Source organism: Tiliqua scincoides, chromosome 2 (assembly GCF_035046505.1).
Source record: "Tiliqua scincoides isolate rTilSci1 chromosome 2, rTilSci1.hap2, whole genome shotgun sequence".
Taxonomy (NCBI): Eukaryota; Metazoa; Chordata; class Lepidosauria; order Squamata; family Scincidae; genus Tiliqua; species Tiliqua scincoides.
The window spans coordinates 67,789,978-67,799,327 of NC_089822.1; positions in this window are offsets into that span (position 1 = coordinate 67,789,978).

A 9,350-nucleotide genomic window follows, 5' to 3' on the forward strand; every position below is an offset into this window, starting at 1 on the left:
CTACTTGGGTATTGGATTGCACAATTAGACTTTCTTTTACTGTTGGTTTGCACACATAAAAGACAATTGCAGTTTTAAATGCACTTACGGTACATCAGGAAAAGCATAACTTGTGAATGATGATGTGCATTAACTAATCTAAGAAAAGAATCCCAGGTTTTAATTAAAAGAAAATATTTGTGTGGTTTCAGCATAACATTGGTGCTATAAAATGTTATTTAACTATATTTTATTTAAATGTTGTTTAACTATATTATTTAAATGTTATTTAACTATAAAGTATACAAGCAATATGCAGCAGTTCTGTGCATCTAGTGTCTCATCTTATGCTATACTGGCCTTTGTTCCATTCATGGGCTAAGTTTGGAGACCAAGATGGCTGTTGAAGAGCAAATAGTTAAGAGCCCAGGAAAACCATGAAGCATATAATGTGGTTCAGATAAAGTACAGGTGAAAGTGAATGGCAGATTCAGGCAGAAGCAGCCCTTCACCCTAAGTCTGCTGCCACCTCCACCCAGCCTGCCATGGATGCAGGCCACAATAATCCACTTTGGTTCATCCCTACTTTAATCCTTCCTCATGCAGGGTTTAAAGTTTAAAGAGAATGCGTCCCTTTACCCAGGATAGAGCTAGCATCCATTCAGTGCACAGCATTTAAAGTGTAGAGCAGTAATTTTCAATCTTTTTTGTCTCACAGCACACTGACGGTACTAAAATGACCAAGGCACACCATCAGTGTTTTGACAATTGACAAGACACACCATGGGGGGACTCACATGGTGTGTGACTCACATCCCTCAATGGCCCTACTATTAAACGACCCTCCCCCAAACTCTTTGGCACACCTGCAGACCATTTGTGTCACACCAGTGTACCATGGCACAGTGGTTGAAAATGGCTGGTATAGAGGGATGCATACCCGTTAAACTTTAAACCCCACATGACGATAGAATGAGGGGAGGAGGAGGTAGTGAAGTACAGTACTTCTTTCTCACGTGGTCCTGTTTTTACAAAAGGAGCACAGTGAGGAGGTAAGGGGCTTTTTTTGGAGAGGGTTCATACACAAGCATGTGCACCCAGGCAGACAGCAGCAGCAAGTCAAGGGCAGCATCAGGCAGCGGTCCCAGTTGGGCAATCCCTGTGGTGATTATACCACAGCTGTCACAATATCACTCCTGGCACCTGACTCTGAACTTTAATATTATCTAAAAACAACCCCTAATTTTTGGTTCCAGATGAGCATTTCAGGTTTTAGAATTTTAACATGTATTGCCTGAGTCTCCTGTAACAATTGGTTACAGTTTTAAATCACATTCCACTTTGACAATGGAGTAAGCTAGGTATTTAGAATGAGAGTACAGTGGAGTATCTGCTGGGGATTTGTTCTCAGACCCCTGCAGATACCAAATTTCACAGATTATTAAATCTGCCTGGGGAGAACCACACAGGGAACCGAAAGTGCCTCTCCAAAGCTTCTGTGAGGCTTTCTGAGGCACAGGGCGGCAGCATGCAACCTCCCCGTGCCTTAAAAGTGCCTTCCTGTAACATCCAGGAGGACATTGAGGCCCTCCAGATGTGGGCTTTGCACCCACATAGAGTCAAATCAACATGGGTGCCAAACCCACGGATAAGCAGAGCCTACTGTATACTGAAGTTTCCATGCTGTGCATAAAGAAAGGAGTTCTGTCACAATCATTAAGGAAGGGCTAAGCTGTAATTACATATTGTACATTACATATTGTAATATGTTGAAAGTAAAAGATGAAGAAGCAGAGGCTAGCACAAGGTCAAGTAATGATGGGGTAGCACTTGGCATGCTGCCTTAGGTGTCAGGAGACCTTGGGCCAGCCCTTGGCGCAGGACTTCAGTTAAGATATTATTATTATTATTATTATTATTATTATTATTATTATTATTATTATTAACAGTATTTATATACCGCTTTTCAACTAAAAGTTCACAAAGCGGTTTACAGAGAAAAATCAAATAACTAAATGGCTCCCTGTCCCAAAAGGGCTCACAATCTAAAAAGATGCCAAGGAATACTAGCAGACAGCCACTAGAACAGACAGTGCTGGGGTGAGGTGGACCAATTACTCTCCCCCTGCTAAAAAAAAAAAAAAAGGAGCACCCACTTGAAAAAGTGCCTCTTACCCAATTAGCAGGGGTTATACCCAATTAGCAGGGGTTAAATATAAATAAAGATATATGCAGAGTTCAGAATTTAGGGGGCAAACATACATGTAATAAACGGACATTCAGGATAACCTACAGCACAATCCTCTGCATGTTTACTCAGAATTAAGTCCTCCTGTGTTCAGTGGGACTTACTTTCAGGTAAGTGCATATAGGATTTCAGCCATAGTTTTGTAAATTACTTTCTTAGATTTTTATTTTTTTGAAATATTGCAATATTCTTCTACAGCAAGGGTCTCCAAACTTTTTGGCCAGAGGGCCGCATTAAATATCTGGTGTGGTGTGGAGGGCCGGAAAAAAACTTTAAATATAAAATTTAAGTAAATAAATTAGAGATGTAACTTAGATGAGTGAATAAATGAATGAATGGGCTCATTCATTCAACCTCTCTGGCCCTCAGGACATCTTCCAGACACAATCAGAGCACAGTTCTGGTCATATTCAGTTTAGTGGGCCAGAGGCTTTAAGGGGACAAGAGGTTGGCCATGGGCTGGAAAGAGGCTTGCTGTGGGCCGCATCTGGCCCCTGGGACGGGGTTTGGAGACCCCTGTTCTACAGAAAAGGTTCCCAATAATCTTCTATGGCAGGAAAAGCCTGGTCTGTATTAGAAAGTGAAAAGTGTAAAGTCATGCACATTGGGGCAAAGAATCAAAACTTTACATATTAGCTAATGGGTTCTGAGCTGTCTGAGACAGATCAGGAGAGAGATCTTGGGGTCCTTGTGGACAGCGCGATGAAAGTGTCAACCCAATGTGCAGTGGCAGTGAAGAGGGCTAATTCCATGCTTGGGATCATTAGGAAAGGTATTGAGAATAAGAAAGCTAATATTATAATGCCATTGTACAAATCGATGGTAGGGCCACACCTGTAGTATTGTGTCCAGTTCTGGTCACCATATCTAAAAATGGATATAGTGGAAATGGAAAAGGTGCAAAAGAGACCAACCAAAATGATTACTGGGCTGGGGCACCTTCCCTATGAGGAAAGGCTACAGCGTATGGGCGTCTTCAGTCTAGAAAAGAGGCGCCTGAGGGGGCACATGATAGAGACATACAAAATCATGCAGGGGATGGACAGTGGATAGAGAGATGCTCTTTTCCCTCTCACATAACACCAGAACCAGGGGACATCCACAAAAGTTGAGTGTTGGGAGAGTTAGGACAGACAGAAGAAAATATTTCTTTACCCAGGGTGTAATTAGTTTGTGGAACTCTTTGCCACAGGAAGTAGAGATGGCATCTTGCCTGGATGCCTTTAAGAGAGGATTGGACAAATTTCTGGAGAAAAAGTTCATTACGGTTATAAGTCATAGTAGGTATGTTCAAGCTCTTGGTTTTAGAGGCAGGCTGCCTCTGATTGCCAGATGCCGGGGAGGGCATCAGGACGCAGAAGGTGTCTATTGTCTTATGTGCTCCCTGGGGCATTTGGTGGGCCACTGTGAGATACAGGAAGCTAGACTAGATGGGCCTTTGGCCTGATCCAGCAGGGTTCTTCTTATGTTCTTAGAATGCCTTGCAGGACTGGCAAGGCAGGAAGAAAGTCAATTAACTGACTGTGGGCCCAGTCCTATCCAATTTTCCAGTACTTGTGCAGCTGCAATGAAGCCCCAATGTAAAGGAACAAATGTTCCCATACCTTGAGGAAGCCTCCCCAACACAGGAAGCAGTGTATACCCCATTGGCACAGCAGCACTGGCGTTGGAAAACTGGATAGGGTTGGGACCTGTGAAAGCCCTACCAACTGCTAATTTTTGTTCTAAATCATGTGTTATCAGACATGGATTGGTAGTTGAAAACTGGAACCTTTAAAAGCTGAAGCATAATGTGGAAAATGATCAATGACTAAGAATTTCTCAGGACATATGTTAACACTTTGGTGCAAAACAGTGAAAAGGCATAGTCTTCAGTTCTTCAAACAGGTAAAAAGAGAAAATACCGTAATTAATACATGAAATATGAGTTTTCATATATAGGAGATGAGGACTGTCCAAAGCCACAGTGTGTGGTGTGTGTTGTAGCATGAAACCTTCTTTACTCTTGTGGCATTTTCAGACAAAACATACTAGCTATCCAAAAAGGCTATGGAGTTGGTGGAGAGGGCTTTCTCTTCTTTTGACTTCATAAAAAATAAATGCCAAAATATGTAGAATGCAGTTCCAGATTTAAGACTGTATCTTACAACAGTTGAACTTTATTTCAAAAAGAATATGTGCCTCAAAACAAGCTCAAGGATCCCAATGAAAATTTGTTGACTGTTTTATAAAAGTTATTAAATTGCTTTTTAATTCCTGTGAATTAAAAAATATGTGAAAATACATATGTGAAAATACATATGGTACATATGTGAAAATATGTTGGTAACCACTGTTCTACAGGATGGTTTCATTCCTCCCCTACAGTAACGTTCTGTAGAAATTATCTAACATTTCTAGCCTTTCCAAAGGAGCAGAAGGAATATTATTTTATTTTTGTTTTTTGTTCTACAGTGCTGCACACTTTTAGGAAACCTAGATGCAATGCAGCTGAAACATTCTATTCAAAGCAAAATTTTGCATTATTAAAAACAGGTAAGTATAGTAAACTATAACATGGCTTGAATGTTTGCAATTAATGATCTATTGAATAATAGGTATAGAATATCTCTATTTTTTATAAACCTTTTCCTCCCATAACAGTAAGCCACAGAGCACTTACAAATAGCTGATTGTTATTCTTCTCCTCCCCCATTTAATTGTCACTAGAAAACTTGTAGACCCAGCACAGGTGGTAATACAGCAGTAAGATGTAACACTGAGAAATATAATCTCCCAGTGCCTGAGACACTGCCAATTGCTTACCCCGTTGTGGCACTTTTCTGTGCCAAATGCTGCCCGTTTGTACTCCCTGGATTCTAAAAAGAATAAGGGAATGGAGTGAAAGTGTTGAGGAGAGAAGAGTAGTGGCCACTTTGTGACCTGAGTCCACATGGACCAGCATGGAACAGCAGGGCTGTTCTTATGTTCTTAAGTCAATTTCTTGTGCTGTCTGCAAGTTACTTTTATGCTTGACATAGGAACAAGGAGAAACAATTGTGCTCATCTTATTTATTCCCTTTAATCACCTGCTCGTGTTACTTTCCCACTCATCTTGCTCTGTTTTATTTACCAGGCTGTTGGTTCTGGAGTAAAGACTCCTGAAAAACAGGAAATCTGTACCCACAAAACACATCTTCAGTACTTTCTGCATGCTACTTTTCAGATAAACATACACAGTAAAACACATATTTTATTCCAGAATTTGACATATGGAAGTGAATTTTTTCCCTTTCAACTACAAGCTTGGTAAACAGATGCCAGTGTGTTTTCAGAGATTCTTTGGAATCAACTGAATCAATTTTATCTGAGGTGAAAAACTTTTGTGTTAGTTTGAAACAGCACCATCTAGTGTGCAAATGTCATGATTTCAACAGAACAAAACAATTTCTGCATTATTTTTATTCATGAGTATGTATTTTTTATAAGAGCAATGTAATGTTTGAGGACATAATTCTCAAGGTGTGCGGCGTGCACTGTCACAAACATGCCATAAGGCATGTTTGCAGCTTCTAGTGCTGGTGGAGCACCGGTGCTAGCCCAGCATTGGCTGGTGCTGGGCTAGAGCTGATGGGTTGCACGGACCACCAGGCAGTGGAGAGGTAGGTGGGGGTGTGGAGGAAGGAGGGAAGGAGGTGTTCCGAGGCAGGGGGAGGCAGGGGGAGGATGGGGAGAGGGAGGGGAGGAGGCGTGCCAGGGGCGGGAGGGAGGCAGGACCAGTGGAGCTTTACTCCACCGAATCCTGAGCCTCTGTGTTGGGCCAACCGCCCAACATGAAGGCTCTTCTATGCCGACCTTTGGGTTGTCGTAGAATTGAGTACCCCCATTGCGGGGCTACTCGTCTTACCTGGGGGAAGGGGACTTTCATGGTGGTGCCGGCTGCCTGGGTCGTGCTGGATGCAGCAGCAGCCATTTTCAACCTGCAAACCACTGCAGCCCTGTGCATCAGGCAGCTCAGGATAGGGCTAGGAGACAGTGGGTCAAAATTTCAGTTGCTGAAACTTTCATGATAGAATTTAGAGATGGGGGATCACAGAAGTTGCTGCAGCTGCAAAGTTGCTGAAAATCAATTTTAATTTTTCACTTGATCGAAGTACAACCAGTTTTATAATACCAGGTCTGTTAGTAGACTGGGATACAGTAGTAGACAAGGATATGTAGTTTCCCTAGGTTAATATTGTTGGGATATGCAACCACGCTTTATTATTGCACCTGTACCAGTCAGGCTATTTAGACAGCAGTGGGGTGGGGCAGGGGAGACATTCTCTGCTTATTGCTTGTTCTAGTTGTTTGATATATATTTTAATATGTTGTAAGCTGCTTTGAGCACCTTAACATAGGGAGAAAAAAGTGGGTGGTAGTAGTAGTAGCACTAGCAGCAGCAGTATTGTGGTCAATACCTAAAAAAATTAAAGGTGCAATCAAGCAGTGGTTAAAGAAAGGAATACTGAGGAAAGAAATGGAAGACCTGGTTTTCGCAGTGCAAGAACAGGCACTTCGTATAAATGCAGTCAAGACCTGACTTGAAAAATCAAAGAATGATTGTCAAAGATTGACAAAGATTGTCAATTGTGCAAAGAAGCATAGGAAACAGTGGAGCACCTGATATGTGACTATAAGATGATCTCGCAAATAGACTTATTGGAAAAGACATAACATTGCAGTAATGGTGTATTGGAGCCTCTGCAAAAGTATAATATTCCAGTGTCTAAAAATTGTTGTGGCCACAAAGCTGAACAAGTTATTGAAAACGAGTGAAAATTTTGTGCAATTTTCATATTGAAACAAAAAAATGCATGGAACCCTATGGAAAGTGAAACCGAGCCATATCGCACTTTTACTCATGAGAAGGCGAACACACCTTAGTCCATTGGAAAGGGCAGGCTGAGAGGAATCTAATTACACCAGAATGGTTCCTATCCAATGAAAGCTGCCCCCCAAAAACACCCAAGAAGGAAGTCCCTCCCTCCAGCAGGCAAATGTATTAAGTCCTATGGAAAGCGAGAGTAAGCCACATGGTCAAGTCACGAGGAAGCAAACGTGCCTTGGCTGCTGGTCAAGTCAGGCAAAGGGGAATGCAAAGCTGGCTGCATGGTCCCAATCTGATGAAAGTGGAGCTCAACAACTGCTCCAGAAGTCAGCACCCACCTCACCCCCTCCCCCCAAGAATAAAACAGAGGCTTGAGCTGGTGAGGTGGTCACTGGAGAGGACTGAAAATCTCATTGATTTTTTTTTTTTGGAGGGGGGTGTTATTGCAGGCAGGTTGCAGAGAAAATTCACTTGGTGAAACAGGGTTAGCTTCTCTTATTTAATTATCTATTTTTCTTTAATTTAATTATAATTATTTTATTTTGCTTGACGATGTCACTTCCAGCCATGACATCACTTCTGGTGGCTCCTGGAGAGATTGTCATTCTAAAAAGTGGGTCCTAGTGTTAAAAGTTTGAGAACCACTGCCTTAACTCAAAACAGGTCAATGAGACATCCTGGTGGGGGGGGGGGAGACACCCTAGTGACCAAATTCTGGAAATCGTGGGTTTTAGGAGTAATACCATCATGTTATATACCATTTGATGCAGAATTTGATCCATTGCTTGTGGGGAAATATTCACTGTATTTATTTTCTGGCCATTATTATTATTAATTTCATGTCATATCTATTACTATCTTTCAGTCTCACCTACCTCACAGGGTTGTTGTGAGGACAAAATAAGGGAGGAACCATGTACACTGCCCTGAGCTGCTTAGAGGAAGGCTGGTATAAAAATCTGAATTAATCAATTAATTAACTAATAAATAATTAAATCAATAATATAATTAATAATTATGTTGTATGGGGTGACAAAAATTTCTGGGCCCTGGGTGTCAAATGACCTAGTTACGCCTCTGTTATACAAATTCCACCTCTCCATAGTTCTGGTCTCTACTTGGGAGGAGGCAGCCTGTCGGAGCCTGCCCTTTGGCAAACCACCCTGGCTCTGAACCCAGGGTCACCTCCTGGCTCCCCCAGCTGTCTGCTGGCTATGCCACATGCTAGGGTGGAAGTCAGGTAGTTGAAACCTCTACCCCATGCAAGAACTGAAGCAGTGATATTCAGCATGCCAATCCAGCCACTAATATCTGGCAGGCTGAGCATAATAATCATAATAATATTATACATATCAGTGAGTAAAAAACTTCAAGCACACAGAAACATTATATAAATGCTATTATTCTATATAATCAATAGCAATTTCTATAATTCTCATAGATGATCTTTCCTGCAAAATGAATATAAGAACATATAGCACATAGAATAATCTCTTGGTGATTAATGCTGATTCCTGAAGACATTCAGGTCAGTCCTGGAGGAACAAAATTATGCTTTAAGAACATTTGTATGTTTTTATCTATTAAGAAAGAATTAATATTGTGTTAGTGCCTTCTTATATATAACAGGGGGAGAGCAACGGTCCTTCTTCACCCCAGCATGGCATCTTTTCCTGTGAGTGTTGCTGGTGGGTGGGTGGCTGTGTGTGTGAAAAGCAGTATATAAATATTCATAATAATAATATTAACAACAGCAACAATAGCACTGAAACAAAAAAGGCTTACAGGAAAGAACAAGTAAAGATCCAAGAAGAAAAGTGGGAAAATAAGCCACTGCGTGGACAATATTTGCAAGCTATAATTGGAAAAGCAAACATCACCAGACCTGGCAGTGGCTCAAAAAAGGCAAGCTGAAGAAAGAAACAGAGGGTCTAATAACGGCTGCACAAGAACAGACATTAAGAACAAATGCAATAAAAGCAAAAGTCAAAAAAACTACAACAAACAGCAAGTGCCATCTCTGTAAATAAACCGAATGACACCAACCCTAGTGATGCCCCTGGTGGAAAGGTTGGGTGTGGTTGGTCACTGGTTTAAGGTGCAATCCTAACCCCTTAGTGCTTTCCAGCACTGACATAAGGGCAATGCAGCTCTGAGGTAAGGGAACAAACATTCCCTTACTTTGAGGAGGCCTCCCTGAGTGACACGCAATTGCAGGATGCAGCACATTTCCCATTGGCACCGCTATGCCGGTGCTAGAAAGCACTGACATAA